General features: G+C 42.4%; 1 protein-coding gene across 8 annotated transcripts in view; it reads right to left on the minus strand.

Moving 5' to 3' along the window:
- Positions 1–19,290, minus strand: part of ATP2B2 (ATPase plasma membrane Ca2+ transporting 2) — a 382,664-nt gene that overhangs the window by 212,239 nt on the left and 151,135 nt on the right. For all 8 annotated transcript variants that reach the window (XM_045384728.3, XM_005547813.5, XM_074032979.1 and 5 more), the window contains one exon: positions 4,316–4,410. The gene's annotated coding sequence lies outside the window, so the exon portion shown is untranslated. The remainder of the gene's footprint in view (positions 1–4,315; positions 4,411–19,290) is intronic.

Raw genomic sequence — 19,290 nt, forward strand, 5'->3', positions numbered from 1 at the left:
AGAGGTGATCAAGTTAAAATGAGGCCATTAGAATGGGTCCTAACCTGGAATGACTTGGTGTCCTTATGAAAAGGGAACTTTGGACACAGAGGCACTCACTGGGGGAAGATGACATGAAGGCAGGGGACTAGAGTGCTACTTCTCCATTCCAAGGAGCTCCGAAGATGGCTGGCGAACCACCAGTAGCTGGGGGAGAGGCCGGGAAAGAGTCACCCTCACCATCCCTGGAAGGAACCAAGCCCTCTGACACCTTGATCTTGGACTCCTAGTCTCTAGAATGTGAGACAACACATTTCTGTTAGTTTGTGGTCATGTGTCACGGCAGCCCTAACAAACTAATACAGATGATAGACTCTGTTTTCCCAGTCCTCAGGTGGCTGAGAGAGACCAACACGGTCCCAGCAAAGGTGCCTGGGGTCCTCACCATTTGAGGCGATTGTTCCCACTGGGGACCAATAAAAGAACAAAACTCACCGAGCAGTCGTCAATATTCCAGGCCCTAAGCTGGGCATATCCTATTTTCTCTTCCATTGAATCCTTCCAACATCCTCAAAAAGGAGGGCTCTCATTTTAAAGAATATAAAACTGAGATGGGAAGCACTTAAGTAACTTGTCCAGGATTGCACAGCTGGGACCTGCACCTGGCAGAGGGGAGACGACCTGCCGCCGGAGTGTCCCACTGCACCACGCCTCCTCCCCAGGACAGGCCTCGTGCGATGGCTCCCTGGCTCTGACAAGTGGTTACCAGAGGTTTGGGGCGTGTGTTGATGCAACCTCTTTGTTCCCTTCCCTGAATTTTAGACTGGGGAAGTCTGGCCACAGAGGGGGCTCACGTTTTTGTTTCCTTCGTTCTCTCATTGAAGAGAACAGGAATGCAGAGAAAAGTTCAAACTCCCCAAAAGGATAAACTGTTTAAGAATCCTCAAGTCCTTTTAAAACCCTCCTTTGTGCCAGTTTCCATCTTTGACAAAGCACTTTCTTGAGCATGGGGTTCCCATCCCCCAGCATGGCCCTCAGATGGGAATTATTGTCCACATTTTAAGGCAGGATGAGTCAGTTGCTTTGTAAAGTGGTGTTGATTACAACTGCCTAATACATTGCTGACGTGGACATTCTGCCGATTGAACTTATGTATAAGGAAAGATGCCTGTCATTTTTACTTAGAAAGGGTTTCTGCTGGGGAGGATTTAGTTGTTCTGGCACAGTCTTGGGGTAAAACATTTTTCATAAACATTTTCTGACCCCACAACTTCCCTTAGTTGGTTTTCCTCTCTGGATGTTCCTGTTGGCAAAGAGAGTGACAAGATTCCTTGATTCCCTTATTGAGGCAGTGACTCGAGCTGCTTTGTGGTTGGAACGTCTTGGAAGTTGCAGGAGGGGTAAGCTTTGGGAGGCCCTTTCGCTCTGGCTCCAGAGAGAACAGGTCAGTCTTCAGGCTTTAGGGTCTGCTGGCACATACTCCCTCCCCTCGGGCTCAGCCCAGGTCTGCCCCAAAAGGCGTGCTGCTGAATGTCCCATCGACAGTGAGCCAGTGGCTTTGACCCCACTTGGAAATGCAGACAGCACGGGGTGGGAGTGCTGGTTCCCAGCAGATGCTACTTCTTCCACCTGCACTGCATTTTACTGAAAATCTGAACTCCAGAACCATACTACCAGGGTTCAAATCCCAACTTGGGTGGTATTAACACTGAACACTCTGCTTCAGTTTCTTCCTTTGTACAGTGGGGATAAGAATGGTCATGTATGTCTTATAGGGCTGTTGTGAGCACTAAATGATTAAACATTTTAAAGCACTTAGAACAGGCCCTGGCACAAAGTGAGCCCTGTATTAAGTGATTGCTATGGTGATTTTTGTGACTATTGTTGTTACAATGAATTCATTCAACCAACATGGGTTGTATGTGTGGAGATAGATGCTACTTCCTGGCAATCCAGGCATTGGACTTAACCACTCTGAGCCTTGCTTTCCTCTTCTGTGAAATGAGGATAACAAAATTGTACATGTCACAGGCTGGTGGTGAGGACAAGGGGCTCATCGCAATGCCTGGCATGCAGTGAGTGCTTGGGGACTCCTAGGCACTGAGATGATTATTGACATTGGTGTGACTGTGATTCCTGCTGGCCATCAGGCCAGGCCCTCCATCGCTGCCCTCAGAGAAACTTAGAATCACCTTGGACAGACCCACTTCTGAGGCTAGAAGGTCACCACTTAGGGTCTGAGTGGCCCTCATGTCCTCCCTGGATTCTCCTCGCCCCACCCCCTGGCACCCCTGACCTAGAACTGTGACCTGGCCCTTCCTGATGTGCCCCTCACCCCCCATCCTCTCCTGGCTTTGGAGGGATGTTTCTCAAACATTGATCGGACTACTGGAAACCCCCAATAACTTCACCACTGCACATAGATTGTGATTCAAACTCCTTACAGGGGCCCTCCGCTCACATTACCACGTTATCTTGGGCCCTGTTCATCCCTCCCCAGTCCCACTGAGGCCAGAGGTCTCTTTGTCCCATTCATAAAGGCACATGAGAGGTGAATAAATGTATAACAATGACTGCACATAGAGGGTGCTCAGTAAACCCTTGTAACCAAATAAACAGGTAGCTAAGCCCTGGCTTCAAGCATCCTTTAGAGAGAAGATGATGCATCTTTGTTATTATATAATAAAACAGGTTGAACTCCGTGGTGAAAACTCTACTACCTGGTTTCCACCGATGGGCATGGGAAGCCTTCGTCAACCTATCTCAGGAGGAGGAGAGGAGTGATGTCACCGCCTCTCCCGGAGGATGGCTCATGGATGGCTCTCCTCAACCTCCTTCCCCACCCACGCCTATCAAAAGCTGCTGGGTTTAGATGCTCAAGTTTCTGTTCCGTATTATGGATCATTTAATATTCAAGAGATGGCATTAAATAAATATGTGAGCAATTATGTAATGTGTTTGGAAACAATCTGGTTCGTCCCAAAGTGCTTGGGCGAGAAACCAAACTTTAGCAAAGCAAGAGGTCTGGGTGGTGTCTGAGGGTTGAGCAGGGAGGCACGTGGCCCGTCTGCTTGTTTTCTCCCTCCCTGAGTTGAGTCTGTGGTTACTCATCTTCAGGCAGGCACAAAGGCAGTAGGAAGCCAGTGATGCTGCCTTGCACAGTTAGAAGCTCAGGGTTGCACGCTGGCTGCAAGGTTTCTTCTCTCTGGGCGTCAGTTTTCTCATTTGTGAAAAGGGCTAACAGCGCCTGCTGGGAAGGTCAAACAAGATGACGACTCTAAGCTCTGGCTCAGAGGACAAGCTTGTGCAACAGAAGTTGTGTCTGATGCTGAAAGATGAGCAGTGAGAGCTCTGATCTCTTATATGTTGGGTCCATTGGGCATGCACTCCAAGATTTGTATATCACCCTAATGTAAGGTTGGTCAAGCAAGGCAAATAGCAGTGGCCCCAAGAAAGGCCTGTAGGAGCACAGAGGAAGACATGGTTGATTTCAGTAAGGAGCCACAGAAATCTCACAGAGCTGCCATATATGCTGACTCTGGAAGGTTGAGTGGTGTTCTGGCCTCAGAGAGGGCTGCCTCATTTAACTAACATGCATCAGGCACCTAGCAGGTCTATTCATTTGATAAGAATTTAATGAGCACCTACTATGTTCCAGCTACTCTGCTAAGCACTTTACATGAATCATCTGCAAAATACCATTTTATAGATGAGGGATCTGAGACTCAGAGGGGCTGTCCCAGTTGCAGAACTGGTATTTGAACCTGGGATTGAGTCCAGCTGCCAAACTCTCAATAACCAATAAACATACTACTGCCACCCAGCTGGTCTGTCCTGTCTTCTCTGTCAGCACTTAGCACATGTCCCAGCAAGCCCCCCTGACTACCTCACCTCCAAGTCTTCATGTGCAGGCTGGGGCATGACCCAGAGGGTAGAAGAACGAAGCAGGACCAGGTGAGGTTGCTGGCTTTTCATTCAGGCACCAGTCTATCCTCCCAGGGCAGAGACAGTGTCAGATCCGCCTGGGCTCCCCAGTGTCAGTGCTGGGACAGAACCTGGATTGATAACCATCTACCATGTGATGTGATGGGGCTTTCCTCCTCCACAGTCTACATCATGCTCCTAATTCAAATGCCATAGGGCTTCCAGGGAATTTCCCCAAACTGGCCCAATGTTGCATAAATAAGATACATGTCCCCAGTAGGATGACAGAGAGAAGACAGCTGCTTTCAAACACTGTGTTCCTGCTCAGTTGACCCTCCATTGGCAACCTGCACTCCCAGCATCTCTCTTCCCAGGTTGATACCCCCCAACCAAGTCCCCATCTCCAACTCACCCCTCCACGTCTTCTGGTTAAATGAGAGGTGTCAGGGTTTGGAAACTGAGGCCCATGTCTTGCTGGCTCTAGGGACTTGGTGACGAAGTTCAGCTCTGGAAAAGGGGAAAGATGGCATTAGTTAGGGGTGGGTGACATGACAGGGACCCAGGTCAGAAAGGAGAAGGGAAGTTAACCGTGGTGTGGAGTGTCCCCGATGTGTTGGCTCTAGGCTAGGGACAGGTTTGACAAGGACCTAGCTCTTGCCTTCTGCATTCAGACCAGCCTGGGTGGGCTTTGCCCCTCCTGGTCCCAGAGCCCATCTCAGGGGTGCAAGTCCACTTGCTTGCACTCAGGGAGGGGTCTCCCTGTCTGAGACTGGGAAGGCTGAGTGGTGGGCCCCAGAGAGAGGGCTGCCTCATTGAACTAACATGCATCGGGCACCTAGCAGTTCTATTCACTTGATAAGTATTTCATGAGCACCTACTATGTTCCAGCTACTCTGCTAAGCACTTTACATGAATTATCTTTGCTGGATCTTCATAAGATGCCACTGTTGTCCCCATTTTACAGATGGCCTGTGTGTGGCCTGTGAGGGCAGAAGGAGTGTGAAAGAGTGGTGTGTGTCCTGGAGAGACAGAAATACTTTCTTGGGCAAGTAACTTAAATTTCCTGAGCCTCCTTTTCCCCATCTGGAGGATAGAGATCATAATACCTATTTTTCAGGATTTTTGTGAGGGGTAACTAAAATATAATATGCATAAGTGCCGTGGGTCTTAGAAATACCCAATAAACAGCAGCAGCAGAGGGCACTGGGTGCTACATGGCTCCCTGTCAGCTTCCTTCTCTCTCTCTCTCAATCCATTTATTCATTTATTTGTATGTTTTTTTTTTTGAGATGGAGTCTTACTCTGTTGCCCAGGCTGGAGTGCAATGGTGCGATCTCGGCTCACTGAAACCTCAAGCAATTCTCCTGCCTCAGCCTCCCAAGGGGCCAGGATTACAGGTACATGCTGCCATGCCTGGCTAACTTTTTTGTATTTTAGTAGAGATGGGGTTTCACTGTGTTGCCCAGGCTGGTCTCCAACTCCTGAGTTCAGGAGATCCACCTGCCTAGGCCTCCCAAATTGATAGGATTACAGGCATGAGCCACCACACCCAGCCCTATTTGTAACTTTTTATTTTAAATAGTTATCGATTCAAATGAAATTGCAAAGAAATGTACAGAGAGATCCCATGCACCTCCCTCTGGACTTCCCCAAGGTTAACTTGCACTACTGCAGCACGCCATAAAAACCAGTCATGTGACATCATACAATCTACAGAGCTTACATGCAGCAGTTTGACGTGTGTGTGTGTGTGTGTGTATGTGTGTGTGTAGCTCTACGAAATGTTACCTGCAATTTTGTGTCACTACCACCACTACAATCAAGATGTAGAACTGTTCCATCCCTACAAGGCTTCCTTGGGCTACCCCGTTATAGTCATGCCCCTCATCCCTAACCCCTGGCAACCTCTAGCCTGTTCTCCATCTCTCTAATATTGTTCTTTCAATGACGTTGTATAAATGGAGTCATGCAGTATATAACCTTTTGGGACTGGCTCTTTTCACTCAGCAGAATTCCCTGGAGATTCCTCTAGGTGGTTGTGTGTAACAAGAGTTCGGTCCTTTTTATTGTTGGGTAGTATTCCATACGTGGATGCATTACAAGTTGTTTATCTACCAATCAGTGAAAGGACATCTGTGTTACTCCTAGTTGTGGGGTATTATAAACACTTATGTAAGGTTTGTTGTGTGAACAAATGTTTTTGTTTGTTGGAACAAATGCCCAAGAGTGCAATTGTTGGGTTGGGTTGTATGGCAGTTGATTTTTCTTTTTCTTTCTTTCTTTTTTTTTTTTTTTAAGAAAGTGCCAAACCATTTTCCAGTATGGTAAATGACTGTAGCATTTTACACTCCCACCAGCAATGTACGAGTGGATCCAGTTTCTCTGCATCTTCATCAACATTTGGTGTTGTCACTATTTTCTATCTCAGCCGTTACGATAGGTGTGTAATAATATCTAATCAAGGTTTTATTTTTCATTTCCCTAATGACTAATGACATTGCACATCTTTTCACGTGCTTATTTGTCATCTACATATACTCTTTGTTGAGATGTCTTTTGCCCATTTTTAAATTGGATTGTTAAGTTGCTGAGTTTTGAGACTTTTTTGTATAAGTCAGATATCAGTACCTCATCAGGTTTTGCGGTTTGCAAATATTTTCTTCTAGTGCATAGCTTAGCTTTTTATCCTTGTCACAGGATTTTTTGTCTTTTTATTCTTGTCACAGGATATTTTTTGCCTGTTTTATGGATTTGCTCTCCTCCTCCTCTTCCACCACTAGTTCCCCTTCCTCCTCCTCCTCCTCCTCCTCCTCCTCCTCTTCTTCTTCTTCTTCTTCTTCTTCCTCTTCCTCTTCCTCTTCCTCTTCCTCTTCTTCTTCTTCTTCTTCTTCTTCTTCTTCTTCTTCTTCTTCTTCTTCTTCTTCTTCTTCTTCTTCTTCTTCTTCTTCCTCTTCTTCTTCTTCCTCTTCTTCTTCTCCTCCTCCTCCCCTTCTTTTTCTTCATCTTTGTCTTCCTCATCTTCTTCATCTTCTTTCTTCTTCTTTCTCTTCTTCTCTCTTCTTTCTTCTTCCTCTTCCTGTCTTTCTTCCTCTCCTTCCTCCTTCCTCCTACTCCTCCTCTTTCTCCTTCTCCTCCTTCTCCTTCTTCTCCTTCTCCTCCTTCTCCTTCTTTCTTCTTTCTTCTTCTTTTTGAGAAAGGGTCTCATTCTGTTACACAGGCTGGAGTGCAGTGGCATGATCATAGCTCACAGCAGCCTTGAATTCCCAGGCTCGAGCAAGCCTCCTGCCTCAGCCTCCTGAACAGCTGGGACTACAGGTGTGCACAACTATGCCCAGCTAATTTTATTTATTTTTAATAGTGGCAAGGTCTCACTATGTTGCCCAGGCTGGTCTTGAACTCCTGGGCTGAAGCAGTCCTCCCACTTTGGCCTCCCAAAGTCCTCCCACTTTGGCCTCCCACTTTGGCCTCCCACTTTTCCCAAAGTCCTCCCACTTTGGCCTCCCACTTTGGCCTCCCACTTTTCCCAAAGTCCTCCCACTTTGGCCTCCCAAAGATGACAGGCATGAGCCACCACACCCAGCCTCTTACTTTTTGTCTACAAGTGTTATAGTTTTACATTTTACATTGAAGTCCATGGTCCATTATGAGTTAATTTTTATATGTGGTGTGAGACTTAGGTTGAAGTTATTATTATTATTTTCATTATTTTTGCCTATGGATGTCCAATTGCTCTAGCACTATTTGTTGAAAAGGTTATCATCTTACTTCATTGAATTGCTCTTGCACCTTTGTTAAAAATAGGTTGCGCATATTTGTGTGGGTTTATTTCTGGGTCATCTATTCAGTCCATTGATCTATTTGTCATATCTCTGTCAATACTACTGTCATGATTTCTATATAATAAGTCTTGAAATCACATAAACTGATTCTTCATTCTTTTTCAAAATTGCTTTAGATATTCTAGACTCTTTGCTTTTCCTTACAAATTTTAGAATCTTTTCCACATCTATACCAATTTGTCTGAGATTTTGATAGAAATTGCAGAGAACAGACATCTTTGCTATGTTAAGTCTTCCAATCCACGAACACAAGTATCTTCATTTATTTAGGCTTTTAAAACTTCTTTCACTTGTGTTTAATAATTTTCATCATATAAATCCTATAGATTTATTAAATTTATACCTATTTCATTTTTTGAGTGATTGTAAATGGCATTGTATTTAAAATTTTGGTGTCCACATATCCATTGCTAGTGTATAAAAATACATTTTTTTGTATGCTTAGTTTGTATCTTGTAACTTTCCTGAACTCACATATTACTTCTAGGGTGTTTGTGTTTTTAGATTCCTTGGGATTTTTATGTAGACAATCAAGTCATTGCAAAAGAGTTTTATTTCTTCCTTTGAATTTGTATGTCTTTTCTTGTCTTATTGCACTAGCTATAGCTTTCAGCACTATATTGAATATAATGATGAGACCTGACATCCTTGCCTTGTTCCCAATCTCAGGGGAAAACATTCAGTAAGTATAGGTATAAGATAGTTTTTTAAAATGCTCTTTATCAAGGTGAGGAAGCTTCTCTCTATTCCTACTTTTTCTGTGTTTTATCACAAATGGGTGTTGAATTTGCTTTTCCTACATTGATGGATACCATCATGTGATTTTCTTCTTTAATCCATTAATATGGTGGATTATATTAATTGGTATTTAAATGTTAAGCCAACCCTGCTTCCCTAGAATAAACTCCACTTGGTCATGATGCGTAATTCTTTTTACACACTGTTGAATTCTGTTTGTTAATGTTTTGTTAAAGATTTTCACATGTATACACATGATGGATGTTAGTCTGTAGTTTTGTATTTGTTTGTATTGTCTTTGTCTGGTTTTGCTATTATGATAATAGTAGCTTCATAAAATATATTGGAATTGTTTCTTCCTCTTCTATTTACTAGAAAACATTGTATAGAATTGGTGTTAATTTTTTAAACACTTAGTAAAATTCTGCAGTGAAACTACCTGGTCCTGACAGATTCACAGCCGAATTCTACCAGAGGTACAAAGAGGAGCTAGTACCATTCCTTCTGAAACTATTCCAATCAATAGAAAAAGAGGGAATCCTCCGTAACTCATTTTATGAGGCCAGCATCATCCTGAAATCAAAGCCTGGCAGCGACACAACAAAAAAAGAGAATTTTAGACCAATATCCCTGATGAACAGGGATATTGGCAACAATCCTCAATAAAATACTGGCAAACAGAATCCAGCAGCACATCAAAAAGCTTATCCACCATGATCAAGTGGGCTTCATCCCTGGGATGCAAGGCTGGTTCAACATACGCAAATCAATAAACGTAATCCATCATATTAACAGAACCAAAGACAAAACCCACTTGATATCTCAATAGACACAGCAAAGGCCTTCGACAAAATTCAACAGCCCTTCATGCTAAAAACCCTCAATAAACTAGGTATTGATGGAATGTATCTCAAAATAATAAGAGCTATTTATGCCAAACCCACAGCCAATATCATACTGAATGGGCAAAAACTGGAAGCATTCCCTTTGAAAACTGGCACAAGACAGGGATGCCCTCTCTCACCACTCCTATTCAACATAGTGTTGGAAGTTCTGGCAATCAGGCAGGAGAAAGAAATAAAGGGTATTCAACTAGGAAAAGAGGAAGTCAAATTGTCCCTGTTTGCAGATGACATGATTGTATATTGAGAAAACCCCATTGTCTCAGCCCAAAATCTCCTTAGGCTGATAAGCAACTTCAGCAAAGTCTCAGGACACAAAATCAATGTGCAAAAATCACAAGCATTCTTATACACCAAATAATAGACAAACAGAGAGCCAAATCATGAGTGAACTCCCATTCACAATTGCTTCAAAGATAATAAAATACCTAGAAATCCAACTTTCAAGGGATGTGAAGGAACTCTTCAAGGAGAACTACAAACCACTGCTCAATGAAATAAAAGAGGACACAAACAAATGGAAGAACATTCTATGCTCATGGATAGGAGGAATCAATATTGTGAAAATGGCCATACTGCCCAAGGTAATTTATAGATTCAATGCTATCCCCATTGAGCTACCAATGACTTTCCTTACAGAATTGGAAAAAACTACCTTAAAGTTCATATGGAACCAAAAAAGAGCCCCCATTGTCAAGACAATCCTAAGCCAAAAGAACAAAGCTGGAGGCATCACGCTACCTGACTTCAAACTATACTACAAGGCTACAGTAACCAAAATAGCATGGTGCTGATACCAAAACAGAGATACAGACCAATGGAACTGAACAGAGCCCTCAGAAATAATACCACACATCTACAACCATCTGATCTTTGAGAAACCTGACAACAACAAGAAATGGGGAAAGGATCCCCTATTTAATAAATGGTGCTGGGAAAACTGGCTAGCCATATGTAGAAAGCTGAAACTGGATCCTTTCCTTACACTTTATACAAAAATTAATTCAAGTTGGATTAAAGACTTAAATGTTAGACCTAAAACCCATAAAAACCCTAGAAGAAAACTTAGGCAATACCATTCAGGACACAGGCATGGGCAAGGACTTCATGACTAAAACACCAAAAGCAATGGCAACAAGAGCCAAAATTGACAAATGTGATCTAATTAAACTAAAGAGCTTCTGCACAGCAAAAGAAACTACCATCAGAGTGAACAGGGAACTTACAGAATGGAAGAAATTTTTTACAATCTACCCATCTGACAAAGGGCTAATATCTAGAATCTACAAAGAACTTAAACAAATTTACAAGAAAAAAATCAAACAACCTCATCAAAAAGTGGACAAAGGATATGAACAGACACTTCTCAAAAGAAGACACTTATGCAGCCAACAGACACATGAAAAAATGCTCATCATCACTGGCCATCAGAGAAATGCAAATCAAAACCACAATGAGATACCATCTCACACTAGTTAGAATGGCAATCATTAAAAAATCAGGAAAAAACAGGTGCTGGAGAGGATGTGGAGAAATAGAAACATTTTTATACTGTTAGTGGGACTGTAAACTAGTTCAACCATTGTGGAAGACAGTGTGGTGATTCCTCAAGGATCTAGAACTAGAAATACCATTTGACCCAGAGATCCCATTACTGGGTATATACCCAAAGGATTATAAATCATGCTACTATAAAGACACATGCACACATATGTTTATTGTGGCACTATTCACAATAGCAAAGACTTCGAACCAACCCAAATGTCCATCCATGATAGACTGGATTAAGAAAATGTGGCACATATACACCATAGAATACTATGCAGCCATAAAAAAGGATGAGTTCATGTCCTTTGTAGGGACATGGATGAAGCTCGAAACCATCATTCTGAGCAAACTGTTGCAAGGACAGAAAACCAAACACTGCATGTTCTCACTCATAGGTGGGAACTGAACAATGAGAACACTTGGACACAGGGTAGGGAATATCACACACCAGGGCCTGTCATGGGGTGGGGGAAGGGGAGAGGGATAGCATTGGGAGAAATACCTAATGTTAATGATGAGTTAATGGGTGCAGCACACCAACATGGCACATGTATACATATGTAACAAACCTGCACGTTTTGTACATGTACCCTAGAACTTAAAATATAATTTAAAAAATAAATAAAAAATAATATAAAAAAAGAAACTACCTGGTCCTGGGGGTTTCTTTTTAGGAAATTTAAAAATTACAAATTCAATTGCCTTAGTAATTACAGGGATATTAAAATTATCTGTTTCATATTGGGTGAATTGTGGTAGTTCATGTTTTTTGAGGAATTGGTCCATTTCCACTAGGTTGTTAAATTTATATGTGCAGGGTTGTTCACAGTATTCCTTATTGTATTGATGTCTGTGGGGTCTGTAGTGTTATTCTCTGTTTCATTCTCAATTTTGTTCATGTGTGTCTTCTCTTTCCTTGTTCTCTCTTTTTGGTTAGTTTTGCTAGAATTTTTTGATGTTATTAATCTTTTCAAAGAACTCTCTCTGTGTTTCATTGGTTTTCTCTGTCATTTTTTGGTTTTTAACTTTATTGATTTCTATTCTTAACTTTATTATTTCCTTTCTTCTGTTTGGTTTGGGTTTGTTTTGCTCTTCCTTTTCTTGGTTCTCAAACTAGGAGGTTAGATTGTTGATTTCAGAATTCTTTATTTGCTAGTTATGCATAACACTATAAATTTCCCTCCCAGCAATGCTTTAGCTGGTTCCACAAATCTTGATAGGTTGTATTTTAATTGTCATTAAATTTAATGTAGTTTTAAAATTTACATTTAGACTTTCTCTTTGGCCATAGATTATTTAGATATGCATCATTTAGTTTCTAAGTGATTGAATATTTTCCTAATATCTTTCTGTTATTGACTTCTGGTTTGATTCCACCGTGGCCAGAAAAAATACTCTCCATGATTTCAATTATTCTAATTCTGCTAATGTTTGTTTTATGATCCAGGATATGGTCTAACTTAGCATATGTTCTGTGGGTGCTTGAAAACAGTGTGTATTCTGCTGCTGTTATGGGGAGCATTCTATAAACGTTGATTAGATTTTGTTGACTCATGGTGTTGTTAAGTTCTTCTGTATTCCTGCTGATATCCTGCCTAGTTGCTGTATCAATTATTGGCAGATGAGTGTTGAAGTCTCCAATTGTAATTGTGGTCAATCCTATCGGTTTTTGCCTCACATATTTACAGGTCTATTGTTTAGTGCACACATATTTAGGATTGCTATGTCTTCCTGACTGACCCTTTTATCATTATGTTATAATATCCTTCTCTATGTCTAGTAATTTACTTTGCTCTGAAGCTGACTTTATCTGATATTAATATAGCCACTCTCACTTTCTTTTGATTAACGTTTGCATGTGATTTTTTTCTATCCTTTTACTTTTAACTTGCTTATATTATTATATTTGAAGTGAGTCTCTTGTAGCTAGTATGTAGTCAGTCATGTTTTTCAATTCACTCTGCCAATCTTTGTCTTTGAATTGGTGTATTTGGGTCATTGATATTTAATATAATAATTGATATATTAAGGTTTAAGTCTGCCATTTTATATTGTTTTCTGTTTGTTCTTTCTAACCATATCAGACAGTGTTACAATTTTTGCTTCAGTTGTCAAACATAATTTAGAAAACTCAAGAAGAGAAGGAAAGTGTATTGCATTTACCCATATTTTTGCTTACCATATTCTTTCTTCCTTCCTGATGTCCCAGGAATTCTTTTAAAAAAAAACTGTCTCCTTTCTCTTTGGAGAACTATAGGCATTCTTTTAGGATAGGTCTTCTGGCAAAAAATTCTCTTAATTTTCCTTCATCTGAGAATGTCTTGATTTCTCCTTCATTTTTGAAAAATACTTTTGCTGGATATAGGACTCTGGGTTGATAGTTCTTTTCTTTCAGCATTTGAGATAGGTGCCACTTCCTCCTGACTGTAATGATTTCTGAAGAGAAATCTGCTGTCATTCAAAATTTTTACCCCCCATTGGTGAGATGTTCTTTCTTTCTCACTGCTTTCAAGATTTTTGTTTTGTTTTTAGTTTTTAGAAATTTATTTTTTGGGTTGATGTGGATTTTCTTGGGTTTATCCTCTTTGGAATTTGCTCAGCTTCCTGAATCTGTAGGGTTGGTTTGTGTGTTTTTGCCAAATTTGGGATGTTTTCTGCCATTATCTCTTCAGGTACTTTTTTAGCCCCACCCTCTTTTTCTCACCTCCTTCCAGTAGTCCAATGACACAAGAGTTAAATCTTTTGTTATAGTCCCAACAGGTCTGCAAGGCTCTGTTCATTTTGTTTTCCAGCCTACTTTCTCTTTGTTATTTTGATTAGGTAGGTAATTTCTATTGTTCTATATTTCAGTTCAATGATTCCTTCCTCTGTCCCTTCTGGTCTGCTACTGATTCCTGGCAGGCCCCTGGCTGAAGTCAGAACATAAAATTTTAAAAACTTGATCAATGTGCTTAATAGCAGACTGCTTTTGAACCTGAACTTGGACTTCCAACCTACAGAATTGTGAGAAAATAAATTACTATTGTTTAAGCCACCCAGTCTGTGGTACTTTGTTATGGCAGTCTGAGCTTGAATACACTGAGCTTGTTGAGTTTGAGAGTGTGGTGTTAAAGAAAAGTATCTACAATTATCTGAAAAGACTATTAAAATACTCCTCCTTTTTCCAAAAATATATCTATGTAAGGCTGGATTTTCTTCATATACATCAATTAAAACATCAATCATATCATAATAGGTTGAATGCAGATGTGGATAAGAATCCAACTATCTTCAAGTAAGTCATTAAAGAGATTCGTAAAAATATGAAACAACTTTAATCTTCTGACTAATTGTTTTTGTTTTGGAAAATAGAGTTATTTTTTCATAAACTATGTTACTTATGTTACCATAATAGATTTACTATTGCTATTTTTAAATGAATTAAGAAATATTATTAAAATCAGTTTTAATTTCTAGTACTGTAAATTTGGAGAGATATAACCTACACACAATCAACACTCTTTGAGGGTTCTTCATAATTTTTTTTTTTTTTTTTGAGACAGAGTCTCACTCCGTCACCCAGGCTGGAGTGCAATGGCACGATCTCAGCTCACTGCAATCTCCACTTCCCGGGTTTGAGAAATTCTCCTGCCTCAGCCTCCTGGGCACCTGGGACTACAGGCACATGCCATCATGCCCAGCTAATTTTTGTATTTTTAGTAGAGATGGGGTTTCACCACGTTGACCAGGCTGGTCTACAACTTCTGACCTCAGGTGATCTGCTTGCCTCGGCCTCCCGAAGTGCTGGGATTATAGGTGTAAGCCACCGCATCTGACCCTGTTCTTCATACTTTTTAAGAACATAATGAGTCTTCAGACAAAAAGTTTGAGAATGGCTGATTTAGGTCAGCATTTCTCAAACCTCAGTCAATCAAATATGACTGCCATCATGGTCACTATCTCTCCTATCATTGAGCTCATGAGTGTTCCCTAATCTGCTTGATTTAAGGTTAAACAATTTTCTTAAAGGGAAAATTGTATCATTACCATCAGTGCAAAACCAGGGCCACTCACCACAAATAGGAGATGAGTACAACAAAGAATTGCAAAGAAAACAACAGCATATCCTTATGTCTGATAGATCCTATTGCCTGCCTAGGGGCTTGGTCCCAAAGTCTGGTCTCTCATCAAACAGAGTTTAGCAAATATTTGTGGGGGAAGTCATTAAAAATAGACTACTTCCAGCAGAACCTTTTGCCTTGATGGACCTGGAAGATGGAAAAAGAACAGGAAATGGACTAGTTTTCCCATCAGGTGATGAGCTCTTATTTAATAACATCTAGTATTCTCTTAGGTACCTTGAAAGTAGACACTCCACACTTTGGGAGGCTCAGATTTTAATGGCACCAAGATGAACAGGTGTGTGGATCAGGCTCCCTTCACAAACGATGCTTCTGCCTCTTTGAAGGGGTGCACAGAAGAGGGCTCCACCTGTGCTCAAGAGCCCCAGATCACTGACCTTGGCAGCTAAGCCTAAGCTAAGTGCTCTGCAGCTCAGCCAATCCCACAGATGATGCTCCTGACAGTCTTCCTCCAAAATAAAATCAGCTCATGTCCTGCAGACACCTCACTTCAAGCTGTATGTGCTCAACTCTTGTTTCTACCCACCTCTTCCAGAATTTGTTTTTCCTCCTGTGTTCCTTTACTAGGAAAATGGCACCATGGCTGAGAATGTCCCCAGCAACATTGTTTGAAAGAACCAAACCCTGGAAACAACCATATGCCCACCAGCCAGAGAATGAATCAATAAACTGTAGTATCGTCATGCCACGGAATATTGCACAGCTACGAAAATGCATAAACTACATCTGCTGGAACCACAGGGATGAGTCTGAGAAACGTTTCCCAGTAGAAGAAAGTGTGAAAGAAGCAAGTCTCAGAAGATTACATACTGTATGATGCCATTTTAAAGGACTAACACAAAAATGAAACTAAATAATATGTGTTGTAAGCATATATACACATTAAAGAAAACCATTTTTAGGCCGGGTGCGGTGGCTCATGCCTGTAATCCCAGCACTTTGGGAGACCAAGGCAGGTGGATCACCTGAGGTCAGGAGTTCAAGACTAGCCTGGCCAACATGGTGAAACTCTATCTCTACAAAAATACAAAAATTAGCTAGGCATGATGGTGGGTGCCTGTAATCCCAGTTACTTGGGGGGCTGTAGTGAGAGAATCACTTGAACCCGGGAGATGGAGGTTACAGTGAGCCGAGATCGTGCCATTGCACTCCAGCCTGGCTGACAGAGCAAGAATCTGCCTCAAAAATAAATAAATAAATAAAAATAAAAACAAAACAAAACAAAATAAAAAACCCCAAACATTTTGAAAAAAACAAAGAAGTGGTCTGTTTCCTCTGGGATTGGACAGAAATTTGCAAAATTGGAATATGCAATAATTGGGAATGCAGACATAATTTGATCATAAAGATGTTCATCATGGTGTTTTCTTATTGTTAGTAGTGGTTTTTTAAAATCATGGCAACAATTTGGACACAATCTAAATGTCCAGTCCTAGGGGATTAGTTAAGTAAATTACTGAGGAGTCATAGGATAGAATATTAGGCATCTACCAAAAAGCATGTTTTCAAATAATTTTTATGACCCAGGAAAATATCTCAATAACCTCAAATAAAAAACTGCAGAGTAGAGAACTGAAATGATATAGGGTCATTTACATGATTCCAACAAGAAACTTACTATGGTTATGGTATGGAAAAAAGATATAAGGAGAAAGATATAGTATTCCCCAAATGTCAATGTTGGTGGGGTTAAGATGTTTGATTCTTAAACAAAATGTCTTCATTTTCCCCATTTTCTATAGTAAATGTGCATGGAAGAAAACATGTTAGTACACACACAGGGACATGCGTGCCGGAGGCCAGTTGTGCATGCAGCAGGCTCTCTGTGAGCCAGCCTCTCTTCCACACCCATCTCTCAGCCTCCCCAACTGCCCCCTGGAGCTGGGATTCTGCCCAATAAGACTCCATCTGCCTGACTCCAGCAGGAGGCAAGACAGGGAGGTAGCAGGCTGAGAACCCTCTCCCCATATCCACTTCCTTCCCACCTTCAGCCTCCCCTACAAATGATGCCTGTGTGTCCCCCTCACCCACTTTAGCCGGACGCCTCCTTCCCTTGGGCCCACCCCACCTAGCCCCTCTGTCCAGTGTTATCTACTCAGAACAAAGGGGCCCATTCCCAGGGCTTTGCCTGGTCCCACCCCAGCTGCCAGCCTCTCCACCCCATGGGGGCCACTCAGCCCCTAAATGGGGTGTGAAGGGGCTGCACATTGGACAGCTCCATTCCAGACCCTGACTTGGGCCTGCCAGGAACTCCTTCCTTCTGAGGTCCCTACCTTCCTATGGCCTCCTCTTCTCAGAGCTGTAAATTAGCCCCCAAAGTCCCACCACCATGTATTCATCTTCCTCTGAGAGGCCACCAACCTATCAAATTGACGAAGTACAACCTATTGATCTTGCTGCTTTACAATGGGGAGACAGAGGCTCTTAGAGGAAGACCTCGTATCTGAGAGCACACAGCTAATGGTGACAAAGCCAGGATTTGAGCCCAGGTGGTGGGTCTTCCAAAGCCAATAGATTAATGCTGTCCCATCCTCCAGACCCTCCGCTGCCATCAGTGAGCATTGAGCATTTGCGCAATGTCCTCTCTGAGTCAAAAATAGACCCCAAGGCTCAGTTCTGCTGTGCCATCTGCCACACACCAACTCAGAGGCAAAAATGTTGACTTGCTGCAGAGACGAACACTCCAGCAGCTGGGAACTGAGCAGTGAGAGGCCCCTGTGCCCTCCCAGACTTTCCTGGCTGGGGCGGGTCAATTGTATTGGTCTGGGGAGAGGAGAGCAGCTCGGGTCAAGGGCGGGGGCAGAGGGGTAGGTGGGTACAGCTCACAGTAGATGTAGGAAATAGCAGTGGGCTGGAACTCAGCAGCTCTGGCTGGGCCCAGAACTGACTGCCACTGAGGCCGTGTGGCCTCAGGCAAGTCCTCTCTCCTCTTTAGGCCTGCCTCAGTTTCCCTGCTACAAGGGGTTGGAACATGAATCCTTTCAGGCCTGGTAAAGTCATATTCTGTGGTACAAAGACACACGGGGCTGTCTTCACATTCCTGGCCCTTTAGGATTTGACCACAGGCAACAGGGAGAAAGGATTCTTAGAGAGAAGAAGTGACTAGCCCATGGTCACACCTTTCCTAACAACAGCAACAACAGTAACGACAATGGTCGTATCTCCTGCCCCAGAAGACATAGGTGGATTACATTTCCCAAAGCACTCTTATGCCCATCATTCCACTCACTGTACCCACTTCACAGATGAGAAAACAGGCCCAGAGAGGGAGAGTGCCTAAAGCCACACAGCTGGTCCGTGGCAGAGAAGACAGATCCTTGTTCTCATGCATCTGTTCCATGAAAGTTCTGAATATTAGTCCTCGGGGAGGCTGCAGGCATGGACTTTCCAAGTCCCTGTCTAGGGAAACTGAAGTCTCTTCTAAGGCAAAATCATCTTATGCCAAAGTGGAAGGGAATCTCCCCAGGAAATTTCTCAGTGTAGACATTTGCTGAACATGTTTCCTACGCTACAAAAATACTCACTGGGCATCCCAGTTGGACTATTTTCCCAACACCCTCCACATGCATGACACCCATTTCCATGGCATTTGGGAGGAGCACTGGACAAGGAGTCTGGGCACTGCCTCTGTCATTTCTCATTCATCTTCTGTCTACCTGAAGGGGTCACAAACATTGGAGAGCTGGTCAAGCTCATGGCTGTGCCCATCACCTGACACTCAGCAGGACCACATCACTGTTTGTAGACTGGTGATGAGGTTCTAAGGAGCAGAGCCCAAAGGCATCTGTTTATATCTCACAGAGAGTGCTAGGAAAAGACCCCTGCAAGCTGCCACTCATAAGGGGCTTAATCTGTGCCAAGGACTGTTCTCCAAGCTTTATAGAAATGAACCCACTTAATCATCATAGCAACACTAAGAGCTGGTGCAGAGATGCTGTTATTTCCTTGTCCATAATCCCACAGATCTAACCACCGTGGGGCAAGCTGCTTTGATATTACACACAGCATCTGCTTGAGCATGTTCTTTGCAGTGAGCACATGCAACTCACCAACCCCAGCAGCTCTCTGCCAATGATTGATGGGTGTTGGGAGCTGGTATACAGGCAGTGTATAGATACCCCAGCTCCCTTCCCTCTCAGCTGGGAAAACCATGAGCTGTGGGTTCTACACTGGCTCCCAGATCCAGGTGCCCATAGTAATAATTAACTTGCTTGATAACACCTCATTCCCTTTCCTGTC

This window comes from Macaca fascicularis, chromosome 2 (genome assembly GCF_037993035.2).
Source record: "Macaca fascicularis isolate 582-1 chromosome 2, T2T-MFA8v1.1".
Classification (NCBI taxonomy): domain Eukaryota; kingdom Metazoa; phylum Chordata; class Mammalia; order Primates; family Cercopithecidae; genus Macaca; species Macaca fascicularis.